General features: G+C 34.5%; 1 protein-coding gene across 1 annotated transcript in view; it reads right to left on the bottom strand.

The window, feature by feature from the left end:
- The window catches only part of lypd6b (LY6/PLAUR domain containing 6B), a 67,068-nt gene that overhangs the window by 15,586 nt on the left and 25,417 nt on the right, over positions 1-26,065 (bottom strand). The window contains exon 2 of the mRNA XM_028806533.2: positions 6,576-6,643. The gene's annotated coding sequence lies outside the window, so the exon portion shown is untranslated. The remainder of the gene's footprint in view (positions 1-6,575; positions 6,644-26,065) is intronic.

The raw sequence follows: 26,065 nt of genomic DNA, 5'->3' as shown, positions 1-26,065 counted from the left end.
TTCAATTCATGTCATAATAATTTAAAATTACCCACTTTTAATCCCACATTTAAAATGAACCACTGTGTTAATATTTATGTGCTTTTTCCAGGCAGCTTAGAAACTTGCCTAGGTTCTAAATGAGTCAGAAACAAGAACTGAACAAGGAACAGGCAACTTAAAGCCCTATATTTTAACCATTAGGGTTCCCAGTCTGTATTAGAAAAAATGCACACAAAATGGAAGTAAACTGATTTGTTTTGGACTCTAATAACCCTGACAAAAAGTCTAAATATTGCACATAAAATCAACTGAAAATAGTAAAATTCAAATCTTGAAAAGATTTTTTGTTTTGTCTTTTTCATTGACACATAGAGACATATTTGTCTCAAGCAAGCTTAAACACTAATGTATAGGGTGTAATAATTAAATGTGCTTTTTAAACTTATGTAATTACACACACAGTTCTAAATATGGCTTTGCATGTACTGCATAAAACTAGGCATACATACTGTATTCTTGGCAGTCAAAATTGAAAGTGAATTCTTAAAGGGTGGAAGGACAATGTTGCTAGTAGGCTACAGTGGCACTAACATCCATACGAATATTTTGACATTAAGTCAATAGAAGACTTTAACCATGGCTTCTAAACCAAAAAGGGAGACAAATATTGCTATTCTGTTTTCTTGTGCCACAAGGAACAATATATTGGCATTGGCTCCCTGCAGCCCCTTAAATGGGTTTGGGTATTTTATGTTAAAACAACAGAAGAGAATAAAATAAGTAGTTTCAATAAACTGAGGAATTATCAATTGTATATTTTTCACAATACTAATATATCTAAAGGAATACTTTTGGAATTATTTTCTGAACAGCTGAAAATGTAAAAATATACTCTTGTATATATTTAAACAAATGTATAATTTCTACTAATTTCTAAGTGTAAATTGATAAATAAATGTTTTTCTATTTAATTAGGTACTAAGTCACCAAAGAAAACTTGGTACAAATTCATTTTGACAGAGTATGTATTGGAATACAAATAAACTTTGTACACTCTACAAACAGTTCGATATTTGAAGGAAGCAGAGACTGTGAAAGCTTTTATTTGGATATCATTCACTTTCTCTAGGTAATACATACAAGCAATTAAAACAAAATTTACATTCTGCTTACTGCTCAAGGTAATACATGGAAATGCTAAAAAAGATTTTAAAATGACTTATTTAAAACAATGGCTAACCTGGCAAAAAAGAAATCCAAACATGCAAAATGTAATGTTAGATAGCAATAACTTTCTCTAGAAAACATACCACCAAATTACAGATTGACTATTCAACTTCCAGATCTAGCAAAACTGTTTTAGGTAACCCATACCACATTAGAAAATGTAAATTAATGACTGAATAGGAAATATTAAATTTAATTTCTAATATCACTTAGCTCTAATTCTAAATAGTTGTTGAAAATCTCTTTTGCGGATTTCACAGACTATACTGGACATGATGCATTCTATTAAATGCCACTGTCTTTTATTTCTTCAGTTAAAGAATTGTTGGGCTGTTACTGAAAAAATCAGATTTATCGATAGTACAGTATTAATCTGAGTTTTAAATGAAAGAAATGCCACCACAGCTATACTTTTATGCTGTATTACAGGGCCACTTTTAGTACTATTGTTCATAAAGTTATACAACAAAGGCACCAGAATCTAGTTTGCCCGTGATTCACTGCTCTTAGTTGGATCATCCAGAACTTTGAAGAGGTATTCCCTTGTTGCTGTCTGCACTGAAGTTAGATATATGTTAGTATTAGTAGGGATCAATGATTTCTGCAGTGGTGAGAATATGGATGGAATCACAGAACTGGCACATGAAAACAGTTTTCAGAATGTAATGTTAATTTGGAAACACAACCTATTATTTTTATGTGTATTACACTGATCCCTACATATAAAGTAAATCTTTAGTTGTGTCTTTAATGAATTGCATTACGAAGGTAAAAACTGCAAATGAAAAAAGCACACCATTAAATTAAAAAAAAAAAAACAACCCAGATGTTCTCCAGTTGAGAGAATATGAGTTTAATTTCAATTTAAGTGAATACACCAGTAATTGAGATGTTAGCCTTCCTTTTTACTTTACTTGAGTAGTTTCCACATCATATACATTTACTTAAGTAAAATTTTGCGTATCATTATTTGAGTAGAATTTTTAGTACTCTTTCCAAGTCTAAAACATCAATTACATACTTGATTAATACTTTACTTGACTCAATAGAGTGTATGTTTAGTTGAACGAACAATGTAAACACAACAATGCTACCTAGTTTTGAGTATCAATTACAATTCCTTCTCCACTGGAATGGGCATGCACTGTGATATACATAAACAATATAAACACATAACGAATGGATGTAATGCTTAGAAAAATAAAATAAGGAATTTGAACACAATAGTTACTTACCAACTGAAAAATTGAACTGCGTTTGAATAGCAAAAAGTGGGAATGGTGGAGGGGTGGTTACACACATCTTCTCCACTTTCTTTGTAGATATTTTGATTTTAAAATGTGACAGAAATGGAACAACAGGCAATTTAAATGTTATGCTAGCAGGCATTCACTTTTAATTTTTTTAGGCTGCAGATTCTGATTTAGGGGTTTCAGTGTGGATGGTGATCTTTGGATACATATATTCAAGAGTTGTAACAATGAATTTTTAGATAAAGAGATTACAAAGAGTGAAGGATTGGTCTACAATTAAGCAGTAAAAGCCAGCAATGCATCTGACATATGAATACACAAATCTTGAAACTTTTGCAAAACAGGAATCTTGAAAATGCAGTACAATTAATAATTTTGAAATGGTAATTCCAGTCCAAATCCACTACAACAGTTTACAGATCCAATGTACTACATACCCAGCTTCAAACAATGCATAAGATCCAATGCCTCCTTTGGATTTTCTGTGTGAGCCTCAGGGCAGTGTTTAACTCAGTGAATCATAATGCTTTATTGGTTTTGTTGACAGGCCCTGGTGTTGCCATAAAAACTGCTGATCTAACGGAAAATTTGTGCAATGTCATATTCAGCTATACACAAGATGGCCAGCTACTATACTAGTTAAATTTCAGAAGTAGCGCTCAATTGAACAACTGAAGTTCAAATTTTGTTTATATACTACAGTTCATTAATGCTAACATTATTTCTGCACTGCAAACTCGGTCAAGAAGAACTCATGTACCTTTGATATCTGGATCTCCAACAAATCCTTCACATACAGTATCACAGACATGATACGTAACAAACACATAAACAACTAGAAGTTAGCACTATAATCAAAGCAGTTGGCTGTGACTGTTTGGGTACATCTCTGATCTCAGTCCAGCTAATCACACCACAATATGTATTGAAGAACTGTCCTAAGAATCATTGCCTACATGGCAGACTTTAAGATTTATGGTTCTGAAACACTGAGGTTAACATATGTTCACTTAATCTAGGGTTTTTCACCACATGATAGGCATTAGGAATGAAACATTTGATATAATCTCATGATGAAAGGAATATCTAGCAGGATTCACTACAAAGGATAAAGATGATGATGGTTATGGTCACTATTACAATGTGTTTGGTATAACTGGCTAGAGTAATGAGAAACACTTTTCATATATTAGCACATTGTGATGTAATGATCTGTTATGTAAAGGTGCTACAGGACAGCATGTCATGAAGAAGAATAGTAACATGAGTTATACCAGCTACTAATTAAGAACTTTATCCATATGTTTTGTGGTCATATCCCTCTCTCTCATTTATTTCAAAACATTTAGCACAGATACTCATGATAAATGTACACAGGTTTACATGGAAGCACGTTAGGTGGAAAGCTTCTGATTGTTTTGTCATTTTCACCTCATTATTAACCGATGGCTGGTTAAGAAAACAGACAACAAATAAAACCTTAATATAGCAGTTTATAACTAAAACAGTCAATTATGGGTTCTGAATTGTAACAAGCAAGTTAACTAAAATTAAGCTGCAAAAAATATGGCTTTTAAATAAATGCGTTCTAATTAAGAAATTGGTTAAACATAAATCCTGCAGCCACTGCAGACCTCCAGGACTGTAATTGAGTAGGTGTACTTCCTTTTATATAAAGCATATCTATGCTGTCCAACTAATTCAATCTACTAATGAAATGGAGCACAAAGTAAAATACAGGACCAAACCCCCTATAATTTTTTTAATAGTGACTAATCTCATGGACTCCCTGATATACTGGTCGTTTACCACCAAATGGTTTTCTTGGTAATTTTTAGTCACATGTTGTCCCTATACTTCATGGCAAAGTTCTGCACCACATCACCAATGATAAATTCAATGTGACATACAATGATGTAATTAAGGTGAAATGTGAATGAAGTTGTAACAAATCATTCAAAAAACAAAGAAATTCTCTTGATACATTTCACATCTTTTGCTTCTTTCTGTCACAATTTACAGCTTCAACCAGCAGTTTTGACAATAAACAATTTTAGCAACCATTGCCTCAAACATTAACACATTACTCATAATATATCACTTGAAGTGTTGAATTTCACAAAAAAGTTTTACAAGCTATCCTTTCTAAAACATGACTGACATGCTGTTCAAAACACTAAACATGAGAAGGACATTTATGCTGCTGTAACTGCTAAATGCCCAAGGACATCTAACCAAAGCAGTCACTTTAAAATTGTAAAGTAGTATCTTCCTACATTAATCAAGTACAAATAGTTTCTATATGTTTTTTCCTTTATTCAAGTAAACTGAATTTATTTTGCACCCTGAAATCAAATTTTTAAAAGCTTAAATACAACTCTCTCTATACAATAAACAGATCTTTAACTGATCGTGACAGCTTGCAATCAGCGTCTCTTAAAAGCAGAATTCTTTCATCACATATACAGTATTTGACCTCTAGGTCACTGACACCTGATTTCAATGAGAAAATATTTTAAAAAGTTCTGCAGACTGTTTTTCAAAACTAAGTAGTATGCAGGGTAGTCAAGGAGCAGGACATTTCTTTCCTGTAACAATATCACATTTCTCAGCTATCAATCATTATAAGACAACATAATATACACATAAACAATCCTGGGCAATATTACATGTTAACTGTTAACTTGATGCGTTCAGATAAAAATGAGTAACATAATCAACAGTCCATCAACATGTAATATGTACACAATATTGTAATAAACCAACAAGCTAAATGGAACTTAACTTTAGAGACTATTTCCTTCTGGTAAAATATTAAAAATTATACAGTGACTGCATGCTAAATAGAGTGCATAAAGGCAAACCTATTTAGAAACCATGAATACTAAAGTCAACTTATTACAAACTTTTAAGAATTAGCATTGACAATTCTTCAACCTTTGCTCTGTCACATAATTTTTACATGTTCAGACAATTGTCCACCACTTTAGTGAATGTCATTCCAAAACATTGTTTATCAGTCTCTTCAAGCCAAAATTTTATCACATAAACTATTCTATGTAAAGACAATAGTAAATGTGACAGGTATGCAAAAGGTTTTACACTTTTTGGCTACAAAAGATGATGTGAACTGTTCATTTCATTCTTTTTGTGAAGCTGTTATCAATGAATTTTGCGTGCAATGTAGAAGTCAGATTCTAGGCGCACATATGAAGTAACAGATAAAGCTAAAAAGGTTGCCACATTGCTTAGAGTTTGTCACAGAACAAACACACAATCATTGGCAACTTAGGAAAAACTAATAAGACTAAAGCAAAAAGATAAACCTCTAACCTGAAAATCTGCCTGTAACACCATAATCAAACAACTTTCAATCTACAATGTTAACCTATATTAAACCACAGACAGAAAGGCCGGGGATAAAATGCCAGAGAAAAGCACTGTCTTCTGGACAACTGAAGGCATATTATCCCAGGAGGAAATGTACACATCCTTCTGACAAGACAAGCAGCAGAGGACCTGGAGTAAAGGCTTGGCTTTTTGAGGGAAATGGAAGGATCAAAGTAAAAAGGCAACAGAAGACACTAAAGGGAGGTCTAGCCTGGCTTCCCTGGAGCAACTAGGAAACCAACACAACCCTGAAAGTATTCTGAAGTATCAGGGAAGTTGTTTTTAAGCAGCGTAGTTAACAGTACTCCAGACAGCATAGAGCTGGGAAGAAAACTGTTGCCAAGCACTTAACTAAAAGGAGGAAGTAAGGGGTCAGGTGAAAACAAGAGACAGGATTATTTGTTATACATTTATTTTTTTCTTTATTTTCTCCCTCAGTTCACACATCTCTGTACATAGTTATTTGAAATATTTTATAAAAAGCCTTAGTTTTGTTCATCGTAGTGTCTTAATATTATGGTGTGTCATAGTTTCTGGGTACGGGGGTCACAAGAATATGCTCCTTTGCTGTTACAGTACATATACACACACACAATCACACAAAAATATATACTGTATATATTATTATTACAGAGTCATTATTGTCACTTGAAGCAGAAACCACTACTCCACTACGCAGCTCAACGGTAGCCTAATTAAAAACTAAAACAAAGCATAACTTACCTTAATGCTTGTATGCTTCTTAGATTATGCAACAGAAAAGTTAAACAGTTTCAGTCCTGATTTCAATCCTGCAGATTGAAACAAACAAGTTGTCATTTCAAAGTTTTGCATATTCACACACCTGTACAGCTGCTGATCTATGGTTTCAATGAAGCATAAACGTTGCAAATCCATATAATCTGTGTTTCCAGAAAGAGCACCCTGGGCCTCAATAAATATATCTAAATCGGAGCAAAAAAATCATTCTTAAATGAAAGATAGTTATTCTAAATTAGATTTAGAAAAGATTACAACAAAGCAAATTTTACACCATTGAAAGCAAGAACTGTACAAAATTAAATACAGATGGATGTAAATATGTTAATAGATAATAAAGAAAACTAAGGTTTGAGAGCTTTCCCTTTGACCATAAAAGGTTTTGCAAATATTATACTGATCTCATAATTGCCACTGAATCACTGCAGTAACAAGTAAGGAGGAAAAGTGCTTTGGAATTTACCTGGGTTTAAGTTTCAGTTAAAACCCTAAATCATATTCAACATAGCCCTATGGAAAAGCAGGAATAATTTACCCTGCCCAGCTCCCCACTCCTGATGTCACAATTTCCCCTCCCTTCAGCCCGCAGCCTCTGTTTCCGATTAGCGTGAATATATCGCTCCTGCAAGTGAATTATGATTCTTAGCGCGATGACAGAAGTTGCAAAATTAACCAGAATGTTCAAGCAAATTACAGAAAAAAAACATTTAAATCCGCTGTGGCTCTCTTGGATTCGCGCAAATAAATCGGTAACACAACCGAACTATGACACTTAGCGTGATGAGAGAAGTTGCAAAATCAATGCAATTTATAGAAAAATACCCGATCTAAATCTATTAAGTAGTTCTCCTGTGAAAAGCAGACAGACTGAGAGATAGACGTTGGATTTTATATACATAGAGATTAGGGCTGGGACTCGATAAAAAAAATAATAATTAATTGCATAGTTGTATGGAATTAATCAAAATTAATCACATCTGACATTAAAACATGCAATCATAAAATAAATACATAAATAATGAAGTACATACACACTTACTCAAAAAATTAATATAGAATCAATACAAAGGAATTTTTAAAAATTTAATGGTGTAGTTTATACTTGAACAATGACCTGAAACCTGCACTTTTAACAAAATACTACTTGAGCGGGTACAACCTGAATTAGAATGGCTTCCTAAAAGGCAAGATGAAACGAAGGCAATAAGAAAACGAGGCCAATGTATTAATTCTCAAATTGGTGTGGTATATGAGACACAGACATGCCAAATTAAAACTAAACAATTGAAACGACTGTAGACATTGAATGTACTGCTAAAGACTGACTTAATTGAAATAAGCATCTCTTAAACTGGCATACATTAAAACTTGTGTTAAAACTCTGCAAAAGCCATCCTCAATTGTTCATCACCATCAACGACTTTATAATTATACTCTAAACAAGTGTTTTTCAACTGGTGTGCAATGAGAGCTACCCAGGTTAGCCGTATAGGATTGCCTGTATGAGTGAGCAAAGGGACAAAGCAGCTGGAAAAATGTGTCCAAAGTGCTCTCTAAGTGCTATGTCTGTGAACACCAATATCCAAGCTGCTTTTTTTGCCACCCCCCTGTCCTGTCCCTTTGGACAGTTTAGCAAGTGTATACATTTAATGCTTTTGTGGCTAGTAGAATCATGGTGTGCCTTGGGAATTTTTTGGGTTAGAAAATGTGTGCCAACACAGAAAAATGGCTAGAAAACACAGCTCTACTTACACCTTTGCTCCTGGCATGCTAAAAAAGTTCTCTATAGCAGCTATCTCACTTAAAAACTGACACCGTGCATTACTTGGATGGTTATGTTGCATTCTTTGCATAAATTTGCAAAGATACTACAACCTGGAATAATGGGTAGGGATAATAATTACACTTTTGTTTCATAGAATTTTGTCATTATATTAGGACAGTAAGACCTGTAATAAGCTACCTTGCAGATTGTCAAGTTAAATACAGAGGTAACTAGAGGCTTATTTTGGTTTTAGTGCCACTCAAAGAAAATATATTTTGCACATGTGTGATATGGCATTGATTTGATCTTCTTACAGAAAAATTACATGAAAAAAGGGAGAGTACAATTTTTACCTTTGCTGCTTTTCTTTAGTATTGCTCCATGACTACAATAAATCCCCTTCTTCCCACACCCCTACACCTATGTTGGTATGTATAAATCAAAGAAATGAATACCAGTGAAACATAAAATTTGAAACTTTTAAATAAAATGTTATTTCTTCAAAATTTTTAAAGGTAATATATAAATATGGTACTGGATGTGAATGTAATTCTTTGGATTCACACTTAAGTTTTTTGTATTATTGTTTTGTCATGAAAATGCCACCCTGACCAAAGCACTGCCTGAAGCAATCGCCTCATTTATTTGTTAATGTGTTAAACAGCCCACATTACCGTAATCACAAAATTAATGCGTTAACATTGCCAAGACAAGCTGGTACATTTAGGCCAGTATGTATACACTAAGAAAGGACATTTCAATATATCAATATTTAGGGGTAAAAACCTCCCCTACAATAGAAAAACTCAATACTTTAAACTCTCAAAAAAGCTTTGACTGATTTGATTGAAATTTGGCTTATTACAGAAAAAAGAAAATTAGCATACCCATGTTTTTTAATTTGTCAATTTTTATTTATTATTAATAATATTATATCATTGGAGACAACTGGATCACCCACTGGACTAGGGGTTACTAATGCCTTCTCTTCTCCTCCCATTGCATGAACAACTGACAGCCACTCCATCTATGACATCAATTCCGTGTCTGTCCGCCTGAACCCTCCCCTTCCTGCCTCGTGAACTCATAACCTAGAAATCAACCATCATAAGCCAGTTCTGTTATGAACTCGCATCTGTAAAGATATTTTTGCAATTGTTGCATGTTTTCTTTTGCTTTAAAAACTTTCAGATATACAGGTGACCAAGGTGGTGCCCAAACTCTATCATTGTTTGTGTCCTATTTTACATATGCTAGCATACATTGTCTGCACTGTGCTGATATCATGCATACACAAATGAAAAATGCTGCAAAAGAAACTGACAGGCCAAACAGCACCATTAATCAAAAGGGTGCATAGAAGACTGACGATAGGACAGTGTCCTGGACAGGAAAAGATAGATGATCATGTTTGGCATGTATAGTAAGGTGTGAAACAGAAGGGCAAAGTTCAGCAAATCTCAAGGAAGATGCAAAGCTCAGTCATTAGCAGGCACACTATAATAACTATAAAGTTACATAGAGGGTGTCAGCCATTGTAGCTGTGTCAGGCATAGGTGTTGTTACGCTAGAAGCAAAAAGGGAGAGAAGAGAGAAGTAGAGGTGGAAGTGATGTCCTCCAATCCAAGACCAGCCTGGATAGATGCAGCATCGTTGGGAGGGGAGTAGGAGCTTCAGAGGCTGAAGCTCCTATTTATTGCACCCAGCCCCCAATCTTTTTCTCGATTATATACATAATAAATAGCAATAATCTCATTATCTTTTTGTCCATCATTTACAACACAGCCCCTGATCAATGTTATACTATTGTAAAAACATGCACAAAAGCCCAAATGGACCCCATAACAACCACCCAGCTTTGATTTTATATACATGTAAGACCATGCATGACGATCACAGAGGAAAAGATTCCGACACTTGTAAATCCTCGAACTGTTCCTGGACTGAAAGCATCAGTTTTAACTTAACTTGTCCCCCACAAGCTTCTCTTTTGCATTATACATTCGAATCAATGGACTTTGAAAGTGAATCTCCTCACCCAGCTTCCAAATATTTGCATGTATTTTGAAGAGGAATGCCCTACCCCAACCACTTTTCAAAATTCTGTACATATACATTTGCATCTGTGGACTTTAAAGTGGGACTACATGCAACTGATTAAAAACTCAAAAAAGAAATACTTGACTGAACAACATAAACATCTAATAATGATAATAATATATACTCAGGTTGTCCATTATTCTTACTGTTTCAGTTTAAAGAATACACTTTCCTGTTTTACAATGACAATCAACAAAAGCCAAGTCACTAAGAAAACTTTAAACTCACAACCTGGGGGTTTGAAGTCTTAGGTCTAAAGCCTTAAACACTACACCATACTGCCTGCCAATAACATTAGCTCTTTGTTTAAAACCTGAAAATATTGTACACTCAGTAGAAGTACTCAATTATTTGCACTGTACTTCTGATACATCTGATTAAGCAATCGTACTAAAACTGAGGCCCACGTCTTACAAAGTTTCCTGGCCGAAGTCAAGTGACACAGCTAGCTTAGGCATATACATTATTATTACAAATATTTAAATACAGACCCAGTTCATCCATTTTATATACAGTATTCCTAATATACAGTAGATCTAATACATTGAGAAAACAGTGAGTCACAGTAGTATAGTGATAAGTCTTATAGTGTCTTGGCTCCAGGGATCTATGTAAAACTCATAGCCCTGTCAATGTCTGTGTAGATTGTGCACATTCTGTCCTTGTGGAATTAGGCTTTCTTCAGGTAATCCTGTTGCATCCCACAAAACCAAAGTCATGGGTGTTATGCTAGCTGATGCCTGTAAAGATGATAGTATCATATGAGTGAATGAATCTGAATTTGTAAATGAGGGTGACCTGTAATAGACATTCATCAAGTCAAGAGTTGGTTCCTACCTTACCTCCAAGCGCTGAAACAAGAGAAACAATTTACAACCTTTATTCATCCATCTTCAAAATTTTTCACTTAAATTCAGGGTCATGGCAACTCAGAACTTATCCCAACAAGGATACAAACAAGGCGCTAAAACATCATTTCATCGTAGGTCACACTCACACAAACCAGTCTAAAATCATCAGTTAATCTAATATGCCTGTGGCTGATACGTGGAAGAAACACTAGAGTGCACAAAGAAACATCCTGCAGACATGGTAAGAATGCCCAGACTCCATACTGACTATAAACAGACTGAGATTCAAGACTAACTTTCTATAGTAATAGCACTGCTGCCACATGACTATGCAATTTTTTTGGCTTTGTTAAAACATTAGGCAACAATTGTATCTGGACAAGCTGCAAATACATAATTGTTTCACCAAGAAGGTAATTTATCATATATTTGCTTATTTGGTAAATATGAAATATGTACATTTCTTCCATAATGAAATGTTTCATTCTGGTAAAATAACTATCTATAATATATCTGTTTTCAAAACCTTGTGTCTTTGTCTCATAACCATTAACTGTATATTATTTCCATAAAGAAATACATGTACACAGTTTAATTTCTGAATTAAAAAAGTAATACTTGGTTTACAGGTGAACTGAATTAAATTAATAGGTACACTGAATTAAGTAATGTGTACTAGCAGATGTTGACACACTGACATTTAGGCATGCATAATTTACACTAAACATATGACCTCTCTACTGAATTTGGATCTTGACATTTATAAAAAAAAATCATAAGGCATACGTTTTCATAGTATAAATTCACTCCAACTGTCTGTTAAAGCTGACCCCTAACCCACCTCCTTCCATACCAAAAGATGAGATTACTCTCAGCATTTTTTGGAAGGCTTAATTTTCATCAGCATTTTTTAAAGTTGATGCAAGTAATAAAACATGGCTAATATGTAACTATAATATAATTATGTCCAACTTTTTTCCCAGAATTCAAAGATGAAGATACCCTTTTCAACAGCATAAGCATGCTTTATGTTAATAGGCTGTATGTTACCAAGGCATTAGGGAGAATAATGAAAAACCTAAATTTCAATACAAGATACCTTACTGATGTGTGGTCCACAGCATACCCAAACATAAAACTCATCCAAAAATGCCACCTCAGAAAATTTACTGTCATAAAATTGTAAACTCTATAGTCGATGCTTTTACTTTCTCTCAACACTATTTCTGCTGTCTCTTCTTACTGTCAGTGAAGAGAAAAGAGATACAGAAAAAAACTAAATGGTTCAATTGAACATTTGAATCATAATTGTAATCCTAAAAATTCGGATTTCTTTGAAATGTAACATTAAAAGATAAACATCCTCACACAACTGATATACTACACTAGTTATTAGATGACTATCAGATGATATTACGTACGCTATATTGTGTTCTTGTAGAGGTAAATTAAAAAAATGAGTAAACATAAACACAACTTAAATAAAATCCATAAAATGAATATGGGTATTTACAAGCTTATACTCAACATTATGAAGCCTAATATACTGTATACTAGAAATCTACAGATAACTTAAAATGTGACAAGGACACTGAATTTGTCTAGTTAACATTATTTATAATATGGGTTAAAAACTATAAAACAAAATAGACATTTTACTGTTTTATTTGTTGCTTTAAATTTGTCTTGAAATTAAGGCAAAATATGGTTGTTGTTGCTAAACTTCAGGATAGTACTGAATCCCTTCAATGTAAGTCAAGCTTGAAACTACATTATGCTAAATATTTTGTAAATGTTCTTGAAAATAAAGCCTATGTCACATTACATGACTTCTAGTCATGGAGTATTTCAGATTTGTTGACTGCATTTGCTTATCTTGTCACCACACCATGTCAATTTAAGCAACTAAAAATCTCTGCCCTTGTCTACTTTAACTATGTCCACTGAAAATGAAAATGCTGGATAATGCAAATGCCACTTCCAGGTAAGTGACTGTGCTGAACTACTAACTCAGTTATATATATTTATTTGTCCATACTATTTAGTCTTGAAATGTATTCAACTATCTATAATACCTATCAGTTTAACATTTTATTTTATATACCACATTTTCTAGCTATACAAATCATTTTTCTTTCTCTGTTTAATACAGTATCTTTCCGTATATCTTGGCATACACTGTACTTGCCTCTGTCTTTTTTCATGTTAATCAATTTACCTAACTTTTTTTGATAGTGACTCTTTCATTTATTTACCTAACTATCCCCATTTTAATGTTAAATGTCATCTAGCCTACCTGCATATTTTCCCCTGGTGCATTATTTACAGAAGTCATCGAAGAACAATTTGCCTTCTTACACATGTTAAACAATCAGACATATATCATTTTAGACTAAACAGGACTGCAAGGTTAAAGGTTCATTTTATAGAAAATATCCAGTCTTTACAGTTGCACTGCATTTATTAAAGTAAATTATATTTGTTTTCTCAAGCAGTGTGTTGTTTGTTCAAAGTAAGTTTCTGATGCTTAAATAAAATATTTTTATATCTTGAATATTTTGTTATCTACATCAGGGCTTTTCAGTTTACAATTTTTCAATAACACATCTAAAAAATAAATGAAATTGTTTACATAAATCTAACAGCGGAAGTTCTGCTGCTTTGCAGTAAGGAGACCTGGGTTTGCGTCCCGAGTTCTCCCTGCATGGAGTTTGCATGTTCTCCCCGTGTCTGCGTGGGTTTCCTCCAGGTGTTTCCTCCCACAGTCCAAAGACATGCAGGTTAGGTGCATTGGCGATCCTAAATTGTCCCTAGTGTGTGCTTGGTGTGTGTGTGTGCCCTGTGGTGGGCTGGCGCCCTGCCCGGGGTTTGTTCCTACCTTGCACCCTGTGTTGGCTGGGATTGGCTCCAGCAGACCCCCATGACCCTGTGTTAGGATATAGTGGGTTGGACAATGACTGACTGACTGATATAAATCTAAACAAGGAACAGCTGCCTCATCCAGGTGGTTGGCAGGAGATGCCAACCTAGAAGTGGATGCACTGATGTCCTGGACTGAAGATCCTTACACGCCCAAGGGGCCAGTAAATGGAGGGACAGGGGAAGACAACCTGCCAGGACTATATTTTCCCCAACACGCTGTATGGCAGCACATGTACACACATCCACAGGGTATCCTGAAAACTGTAGTTCCATACTGCAGTCCAGCTGGATGCCACAGGGGATGCTGCAGGGATTAACAGTTGTTACTTTGTGGGGCTTCCACCTGACCCAGAAGTGCTTCCAATGTGCAATGTCCTAGCACCAGAAGTACACCTAGGTTTTATATTAAAGGAGCTACTGTGCCTCACCTAAGCAAGTTGGAGTTTGGTGGAAGAGGACAACGGTCACCTGGAAGGAATGGAGAAAAAGAGAGAAAAATATTGTATTATGCTTCTGCAAACCTTGCAAAAAATGTGTTGTTGTGGTATCTTATTATAATAAATTCTTATCTGATCCCAGGACTTTTGTCTGTAAAAGCTGTGTGTGGGGTTTGTGGCTATTTGGTGCCCTGTACAGATATGTGGGAAGCTTTTCAGAGTAATATATTATGGGTTTATTGACCCAGATCACTTCATGCCACGTTAAAATACATTACACTTGCATAAGTCATAACTCAGTTGTTATAGAATAGACAGGTACTTTAAAGTTCTTTTCATAACAGACTACTGCTGAATCTATGAGTTAAACAAAATGAATACTGCTCATGAATAAATGTATTCTTGATTTCGGCATAATGAGAAAAATAGGAGAGGAAAATATTGAGGCTATAATAAATAAAATGTGAAAGACATATATTACACCACATATTTTGTTATTTGTTTTCTTGTAGTATTGTTTTTATACTTTATTCTGGTTTGTCTCTTATTCTAATTAAATACTTTGTATATCCTGTATTTATCTTTATTTAGTGCTTTTCTGCAGATATTATCTTTATCCAATGTTGTATATTCCCTGTTGTTCTTTCTTTGAATGTCTGTGAAGCACTTTGAGCAGGGGAAAGGTGCTAAATAAAATGTATTATTATTATTACTATTATATAACTCATCACTCACACAAACAGTTGGCGATATCTATTCATGTATTATGCATTATTGTATTCATTTGAAATATTATTTATAATGTTCTTTTAAATAATATTTGGTCATCAATATCATTATTAGTTTAGAAACCTAACAGAAATGCAGCAGTCTTTCTCCTGAGCTGTGCACCTCCACCTCCGCCTTTACCTGAATAAGACCATTCAACTTCTTACCACAACCAAAGCCACATGCCAGGAACAAACACATAGGGCTTGAATAAGAAGAAAAACAAAGACCTTTTTGTTAGCTTGGATCATTAATGTGCTTTACAAAGTGGGACATCACATAGCCAATAATATATATATATATATATATACATACATATATATATATATATATATATATATATATATATATATATATATATATATATATATATATATATATATATATATAAAATCCTCTGGGCAGAGCGCCAGTCAATCACAGTTGAACATACTCATACACCACACACCCAAAAGGGCCAATTTAGCATCACCAATCCACCTAACCTGCACTATTTTTTAAAATAGAGACAAAATCATATACTGTTTAGTACAGGATATGTCAAAGAACACATTCAGCCATTACAATTATTAAATAATATGAAATACCATTTAAACAAGTATTAAATATCAAGTTTTTCATTAGTTTCAATAAACTGTACATTACAGTAGTATTTGTTCTTAATAGTATTTGTTATTAACTTGTTCTCGTGAAAATATTAAAGCTTGCTAAAATTGTTTAAACATATTATGGAAGTTACAAACACAGATCTTTTCAGATATGTGAGCAGCTTCAATACTAAAATATTCCAAAGCATGGCACAAAATCAGTATGCCTACAGCAAAAAGGAATTCAAAATGTTGAGCAAGAAAGTAAGTAAACACTCCCAGGCCACTCACTATAGTTAACCAATGTGCTGTCTCTCGTGAGAACCCATTCCTATTCTCATCTAGCTGAAAGTAAACAGGAACAGGTCAACACCAAACAAAGCCTGCTTAAAGATCCTGTTCACTCTGAAGCAATAACACATGCAATCAAAGCTCCTATAATGTTCATCAGTAATGTTAATGTCTCAGAAAAGGAAGTGAAAGAGGTTTAAAAACTGCCCACACAGAAATAAAACTTTAGAGCCCTTTTCAGGTTTTATTGCTTTTTTGTCCACTCTACTATTTAGTCACATTTGTTAACTGCACTCTTCCCGTTTCAGACACCAAAAAGAAAAGGATAGATGAGGTTTAACTGTAGTACAATAAAAGAAAGAAAAACAACCCTTGCTTGTTTCATTGTCAGCAGAGACTTTCCTGCTGAGACCAATTGTTAATTTAGAAGTTAGCTGGTAACATAAGTGTAGGTTGTGCTTTGACAAGCTTAGTTCACAGGCTAAAGACACTATATAGATGTGAATAAGCTTATAAAAATTCCAACAACCTTTTCACTTGGGCATTAATATTTAAATTAGCTACCAGACATTTTTCAGATGCAAAATGGTCAGCTGCAAGAGTTTTTTTACTGGCATATAGGTATTTCACATTTGTTTTGCACTTTACCTTTAGCAAATCTATTGGAAATATTTAGAAAATATTTAACACTATTCTGTCTTTTACTGAATTCAGAAAGATAAAATTTCTTTCTGCAAGTATACTAGTTAATTTTAGATACACAGATATTAAAGTACATTTTCTGAGTAATTCTACTTGCTGTTTCAGAATAAACTTTGTTTTATTTTTATTTTTTTTTCTTCCTGACTTGTTAATGTGCTGCCAAGAATAGCTCTGGTCCCCTCAACTATTAACAGGAATAAAAGGGATTCAAAAATGAAATAAAAGATGGATACAGAGCCTGTGTCTTCAGCATTACACATCAGGACATTTCCTAAACTAACCAGAAAACCAGAAAATAAAACCTGAGTATTAACTTAATTCAAGTTTACAAGTAACATGATACAGTATCTAGTCAAAAGATCAAGAAATATAGAGTAAGACAAAAGGACAGCAATTGTCGAGCAAGACAGTACCGATTCTAGGTACTACAGTTCCCTACCTGACAAATTTAATGTAAATGACACAAAACCAGTATATAATGAAATCCAATAAGATTTAATGCATAATAGTTGTTATGAGAAAAATAAATCTGTGTTGCCCCAGCACATTAACTCCAACATCTAGTGATAAGGGTGGTATGTGGGAACACTGATCAACACTGCTGCCTGGCACTTCCTTGGTACAAATCACAGCCGAGTCACTGTTTGTTAGTAGTATGCTTGGAGTACGTGTTCTCCTATCAGCCTGGGTATCTATATCTATCTATTTCATATTAGGCTTAATCATACAGTCTCTACATTGATGTGTGACCCATGATGTACCAGTATCTCATCAACAGGTTTTTCCATTAGCTATGATCCAGTTCTCTGACATACTGTAATGAATAGGGGTATGCATAGAAAGTCAAATACATGGACAGCAGTTTGTAGGTGCCAGTATTTGAATACTTAAACCATTATTTGAGTAATCTACAAACATTGCAGTAAATCAGGGAGAAAATATAGATTGAATAAAAAAAATTCAGGTCAGGAATTATTTTGTTACAGAAAGCAACACTGTTGATACATGAAACATCTGTGACTTCTGTACACATAGTTTAACATGCTCCATAGACATAGTTTTTTCTGAAGTTTTCCTATCTGAGGTTGTAGCAAAATTGCCAACAAGAGACATGTTGCCCCTCAGCTTTGTGGAAGGTAAGGGCTTTAGAAAACTAATGACCTGTATTAGGCCATAGTATGAAGTCCCTTCCCAGAAAACCATCACTAAAAGGATTAGAACAGCTATACAAAAAGTAACAGCTACAAGCACAAAAGTAAAGTTTGAAAAGACAATATGGTAATTAAAACAGATGTCTGGACTAGCTTAACAAAAGAATTCCATATTAACAGTTACTTACTGTATTACACTGATGACTGGAAACACAAGTTTCATCTTGAAAACCCTGTATAGAAGCACAACAGACTGCACAAGGTACAGACGATTATCTTAGAGCAGCTACTGATCCATTGGCATTGCAAAAGAAAGTGATGGGCATGTGTTGCTAATAATTCCAGTAATTTCGTTTTCTGTATATTTAATATTCCAATATGTTTTATCTAAAATTATTTGAGAGATAACACATGCACTGACTTAAATTATAATGGTAAAATCAGTTTTTAACTCTTGAAACAATGATACTGGCTAATTATAATTCATATTTTATGGTTACCCAAAATCAGTCCATATGCACATTTCTTATAATGGAATAAGCTTCATATGATGGAGAGATAGGCCAGAGATAAGGCAAAAACCAACATAATCCAACATTAAGTAGCACAACATGATCTGCCCCATGAGGAGCAGACAGCACAACCTTTTTCCATCTTGTGATCCAGGATAGCTGTGCAGAAGGACACACTGGAAGAGCACTAGTCAGGTCTGGTTTGACCGCCAATAGGCAATGGACTCTTTAACGTATGTGTGATTTGTCTTTTTTGGGACAGGGTCCATATAGATAAAGTCTGAGACAGACTGATCCAATAAGGACTTTAGGGAAAAGCAAAGATAAAACTGGCAATGCACAATATGCTAAACAGGCTACCTTTTTGGGTTTTTTTTTTTTTTGTTTCTCTTTCCCAGAATTCACTAATTCTGAAATTTTCTTTTACAGGCTTGGTATTATGTATCTTCCCCCTGTCATCTGCATGCTCCCTTGCTTTCACTACATATAGAAAAAGCTTCCGTAAATACAGACATGCACATGAAGGTACTGTAAACATATTCACTGCTTCATAATAAATCCACAGTGGCAACACATAAATATGAAACATAAATATGAAAGTCTTAATTATGGCTGGCAGATTGAAAGACACTATTTGAATATAATGCAAAAGCATTTTTTGAAAAGTCTTATCGAAAGGCATAACTGACATTTGAATGCAAAAGAACATTTATTACTCTGGACACTCTATGCAAATTTGCTGTACTTTACAGATCTGTTTTTCACATCACTTCTATGATCACCCTCTTCATAATTTTGAATGGTTAGCTTTTCACAGTAAAATGAACAGCCTTCTGTATCTTAAACACATCCCTTCACGGCGCATTTTAGGAAACTTTTTTTCTGCACTATTCCATTCTTTTAGATCTACAGTTGTACTAAGGGAGTATTTTTAAACACTTCTTCAGCACTCTTAACATATTGTTCTACTCCTGATCTTGTTTTGGTTCACTCTTGGATGCAGGATGCCTGGCTTACTTCTTCTTTAATGCTACACCTATTAAGAATCCATCACAGGGCAAAAATACCTTCTCATTCATGACTATGGAAAATAGCTTAGATTTTTTCATTTTATTATTAGAGCACCTTAAAAATAGCATTTTAAAGATCCCTTTCAGTGTCAGCAATTCTCATTTAGCTATTTCAGCCAAAACAGCTTCACATACTTTTTACACACATTAACTAAAGCAATTAGGCATAATTTAAGAAAATATTCTTCTTTCCTCTATTACATTATTGCAACAGACATAAAGTAGAATAAATTGTTTAGTCCTATATGAGTTAAAAATGTTTGTATTTTTATCTGGGTCATTTGTTTTTTCTTTTAGCCTTGTTAATATTTTATTTGTATATTGAATAATGTAGAGTTTAGTTTCACTTTCATTTTCTACATTTGTTCTGGATTTGGACTTTAATTTGCTGTCTTCTTTTTAATAGTTGGCTCTGCCATTCTGTGGACACATTGCTACAACACAGTAGCTTGTTGTTATGTGGTGCAGCTCTGGAGGTCACACAATTCTATGTTATTGCCACAATGATTATAAGAGGAACTGTGTGGTAAGCTTTGTATAGGTTTGCGTTTCATTTTTTTTTTAGTTTTTACAAGCACTTTTGTTTTGATCTGGTTACTGACTGTTGGCTGGGAATTTTTTTTCATTATTTTCAGTTGTGTTTTATGTATAGGCTTTGACAGACAATTGTTTGTCTCTTTGGTTATGACCCCACTTTGTTCCAAATCCCAGATAATTTTTGTCCTGTGACAGTACAGTAAATTCATTATTCATTAACTACCATTTCCTGCATGAAGCACTCAACTGGTGTTCCACTCTGTAAAATATCAAGTTGTGTTCCACATACCCGATCTACTGCTTAAGTTTCTTATACTTTTCTTTAAAATTTTGCTTTGTATCGTTGGTTAATATAGTAGTTTCCAGAAAAACAATAATTTAGTATTACACAAGGTTTACAAGCTGTTGTGAACATTTGCTAAATAAATATTTATAATGTGGAGGAAATAATAAAAGAGTATTCATTTTAATGCAACATTTAGTTCACTCAGTTGTTTCATTGTGAAATACATGTAGACTCACAGTGTCCTAATTTATATACGAAAGATTGGGAAGAGTTGGGGAAAAAAATGAATAACTAACACAGTTGAATGATCCCAAGTAATTTTGTGTAGGTTTCTTATTTGCAGAGGAGGCGCTGCAAAGTTTACCTTATTCCTCTTTCTCTTTCATTACAGTACTTTGTTTATGAATAAATGGCATTTTTGTGAATGGTTGTGTTTTCAAGGACCCAGGACTCAAAATGGTTAATAGCAAAATGTAACATTATCATGTATCACATTTAAGGCTTGCTTCTTAAGACATGCATGTATTTTATAGGTGCTATAAAAATATGATCATATACAACAATTGGATATTGTAAATGTGAAATAACAAGTCTTAAATCCAATAAAACTGAAACAATTAAAGAGTCACATTTTACATCTTCAGCTGGGCTAGGCAAGTTCAGCTAATGTATGATACTCTACTGTTTTAAGTAACAGTTTTTACTTTCTTTTGTAATACTTTTTAGCTATTATTATTATAAAGCACTATAAGCTACTTCCACGTATGAAAATGTGCTATATACTAAATAAATAATATTGTTGTTGTTGGATGGATTGGTTGGAAAAATAGTATTCTAGAAAAAAGGACATTGAAAATTAATATTTTGACAAAAAGGATACCATAAATAACAATCCTAGTACATAAGTGCACTTAGCAGTCTAAAACAACAACATATTTTTGCACATGCTCATATGATAATTCTTATATTTGTCCATATTTTAATCCTCTTATCTACTTACTGGTCAGGGAGGGCCAATACCTATCCTGGCAGCATTCAGAGCATGATAGAAAACAAACCATGGGTAGATAGCCAGTTTGTCACGGGGCTCACACACCCAGACTCACTCACACTGTAACAGTTTTGAATTGCCAATAAATTTAACATGCCTGATTTGGTAATTTGGAAGGAAAGCAAGATAACCCAGAGAAATACCCACACACTCATGGGTTGAACATACAAACTTCACACAGGCAGTGTTCATGCCCAGGATTTAATCCCAAGACTTCAGAGCTATGAGGCAGCTACAACAACCACTGTGTCACAAAGGTAAGAAAAAGTTTGTTATCTGTATATTGTAGAGATTTCATTTAAGAATAGTATATATTTTTGTTACTTATTTAGCATAACCTTTTCAAACCTGCTTAATCCAAATCAAAATTCTTAGAGTACCTCAGCGTTTTTTTAAGCACTAGGCACAGGGCAGGAAACAGAGCGTTACTAACCAGTATGTTAGTCCATAGCAGACTACTTACATAAACTTAAAGCGAATCAAATGCAGCTAAATCCACAATTATCTAAAATTACAAACAACTTACACTGTCAGTAATACTGTGTTTCATTAAGTAAAATTGTTCTGTACATTTAAAAAAAAAAAACTTAGAAAAATTAAGCCAACAGCTGAAAGGAAGTAGGAATGGAAGTAAATAAAGATAGTTGCACAGAAAAAAAGGAATCGGGCTGTTCAATTGTCTCTTTATTGCTTTGATTTTATTGCATGCAGTTATGCAGTTCTATGTTTGGGGAAAGAAGGGTATAAATATAGCAATATCTAACCAAGAATTATATCCATACAATATTCTTTCTATTATCCATCCATCCATCCACTTCCGCTTATCCGAGGTCGGGTCGCGGGGGCAGCAGCTTGAGCAGAGATGCCCAGACTTTCCTCTCCCCAGCCACTTCTTCTAGCTCTTTCGGGAGAATCCCAAGGTGTTCCCAGGCCAGCCGAGAGACATAGTCCCTCCAGCGTGTCCTGGGTCTTCCCCGGGGCCTCCTCCCGGTTAGACGTGCCCGGAACACCTCACCAGGGAGGAGTCCAGGAGGCATCCTGATCAGATGCCTGAGCCACCTCATCTGACTCCTCTCGATGCGGAGGAGCAGCGGCTCTACTCTGAGCCCCTCCCAGATGACTGAGCTTCTCACCCTATCTTTAAGGGAAAGCCCAGACACCCTGCGGAGGAAACTCATTTCAGCCGCTTGTATTCGCGATCTCGTTCTTTCGGTCACTACCCATAGCTCATGACCATAGGTGAGGGTAGGAACATAGATCGACTGGTAAATTGAGAGCTTCGCCTTGCAGCTCTTCTTTCTATTAATAAATAGATTTTTTCCCTACTTCCAGTTGCCTTAAAGAACAAATATTAAAGTATTTCATGTGTATACTATAAAAAAATTCACATAAGACACTCTTTTAATATACAGACTTTAAAAAGTACACAGCCATGTAAAATGTATGTAAATAAAATACATAAATTATGGACATTTTGTGGGAACTATTTCTAATTAACCAAATATTATCTTGCCATATCGATGAAAAGTTGAACCTAAGGTAAATGTACAGAGGAATGGAATTTGAAATCACAATGCTGAATCTGAGAAACAGCAACACTAAACACTGAATCACCATGCTTCCCCGACCTTAAAAATAATATTTATTCATTTAATTTGGTACACTGGCCTTTACCAATATAAAAATATCTTGTGACATCACAAATATATTAGGTTAATCTATCATCACAATTCATCTTTACTTGAACAATATTATACTACATGTGACAAATAACATCAAAAAGACTTACAGTAGATGTAATCATGATGAACAGAACAAAGATCCAGCATTTCAGTTAGTTATGTGTAATTAAAAAAAAAGTAACTTGCCTTGTCATTTTTGCCAACAAAAAATGAACACTGAACAAGTTGAGAAAAGCTGCTAAATGTCCATTCAATTTAGTACATTTGAAAGACCATTAAAAAGATTTAAAATAAATTTTCAGACATTATTGTTTAAAAAAAAAATTAGACACTATTACTAAGAGATCCAAAGGACAACTATGAGAGAGACTGAAAGGATAAGCATGTTCCTCTGTTGTATGGACCATGCTTACCCCTTTTGAACTCTTACTTTGTTATAAACAATATTATATATATACCTATCACTTGTAATATATTGAACTTCTTACGTTAACTAATTACAGTAAAAATGAAAACAATGCTACTTGATTTTTATGCCCAGACTTCCCTCTCCCCGCCCACTTCTTCTAGCTCTTCCGGGAGAATCCCGAGGCGTTCCCAGGCCAGCCGGGAGACATAGTCCCTCCAGCGTATCCTGGGTCTTCCCTGAGGCCTCCTCCCGGTTGGATGTGCCCGGAACACCTCACCAGGGAGGCGTCCAGGAGGCATCCTGATCAGATGCCCGAGCTACCTCATCTAACTCCTCTCGATGCGAAGGAAGCGGGTCTACTCTGAGCCCCTCCCAGATGACTGAGCTTCTCAACCTATCTTTAAGGGAAAGCCCAGACATCCTGCGGAGGAAACTCATTTCAGCCGCTTGTATTCACGATCTCGTTCTTTTGGTCACTACCCATAGCTCATGACCATAGGTGAGGGTAGGAACATAGATCAACTGGTAAATTGATTTTTCACCACGACAGACCGATGCAGAGCCCGCATCACATTACAAACTAGTAAGATACAATACAATATCAGGCAATAACAAATAAATATGTAGAATTATGAACACACCAGTTTTGATTTACTGTGTGAAATAAACTCAAAACACTAAGTTGAATTAACATTTATGAACAGCCTTCAGGTCTTAGCTCTTATATCCTACCTTATGTATCACAGTGTCAGCAAAATTCACTGAGGTCTGCAATGCCAAAATTGTGGCTAAAACAGTACTCTTTGGAACAGCATCATTTTGCTGCAAAGAATCTAGAGTTTTAATAATATTTAGAAATCAGTACAACTGCTAATTTCATGGCAATCATTCTAAATTTGCATGATGTGAAATTAATTGCACTGCCATTATAATCAACACTAACAGTGAAGTTTAAAAAATTCTTCTTCTTTCGGCTGCTCCCATTAGGGGTTGCCACAGCAGATCATCTTTTTCCATATCTTTCTGTCCTCTGCATCTTGCTCTGTTACACCCATCACCTGCATGTCCTCTCTCACCACATCCATAAACTTCCTCTTAGGCCTTCCTCTTTTCCTTTTTCCTGGCAGCTCCATCCTTAACATCCTTTTCCCAATATACCCAGCATCTTTCCTCTGCACATGTTCAAACCAACGCAATCTCGCCTCTCTGACTTTGTCTCCCAATTGTCCAACCTGAGCCAACCCTCTAATGTACTCATTTCTAATCCTGTCCATCCTCATCTCCTGTTTGTGAAGCTTAAAAAATGATTTTCAAAAATGTGGGTTTTAGATACAGAGAAAGTAGAAAACTGAATGTGGTCACATTTTGTTTCTAAATCATGGCTTTTAGACAATGTAATGTAAATGTAATTCTAGGATTAAAGAAAGACCTTTGTTTTCAATCATATGAAGAAAATCACAAGCAAGTGTAACACAATATCTACTTTTATTACTCAAAGCACTAAAAAATAATGCTGAATCAATCTTCATTACATTTCTAAACATATATTTTCCTATTTCCTATAAATAGTAAAATACTGTATAACAGTTCTACTCAACGTCTATTTAATCAGTGACTCACAGGGTTTATTCTAAAGAAAAGAAAAAAAGAAAAAACAAACTTGTAACAGTTACTGAACTGGCCAAGCTAGAAGATTTTCATCTTGAAATTTTTCATTTTGAGAATTATTTTTTCTTCTTATTCAGTTAATTAAAAAAGTAAAAGTGAAAAATGGCCATGTGTACAACCCGCTGGCAACGTACTTGAGCAAAACAATTTGTAAAACCTTAAAAACAAAGCTACCAAAATGACAGTTAAAAAATATTTCATTTAGTCAAACGTTACAGAGCTCTACACTACTACAGTAGTACAAGACCAGAGTGTGGCAGGGAAATCATTTCTTACCAAACATTTTAAAGACAAAGACTATTTTATGTAGCATTACATACAAAAACTATGTACAAATAGCTTTGCTTTTAACTGCTTTTTATTCTTCAGAGATTTCTCACCTGTTCTAAGTCGCTCAATCAGTCAACAATATGTGTGTGGTCTGACCATTTATAGAACTATTTTGTGTTTTTGAATTAGTAAGCCCTTATTTAACCTTTGTGTGTATACAATTTGCTGTATTCAAGAATCAAAGCTACATAACATTAACAATTACACCAACATATGTACCAGTTTAAAATGATAAAACCTGCCATTATGCTCTTATAACATAGTGCTGAAAAATGTAAACAAGATTAGATTTGTCCTGCCTTCAGATAAGACTTGTAAGTTATCTGACAAAGCAT

This window comes from Erpetoichthys calabaricus, chromosome 8 (genome assembly GCF_900747795.2).
Source record: "Erpetoichthys calabaricus chromosome 8, fErpCal1.3, whole genome shotgun sequence".
In the NCBI taxonomy this organism is placed as follows: Eukaryota; Metazoa; Chordata; class Cladistia; order Polypteriformes; family Polypteridae; genus Erpetoichthys; species Erpetoichthys calabaricus.
The sequence above is the reverse complement of the archived record's forward strand: the minus strand, read 5'-3'. Positions and strand labels throughout refer to the sequence as shown.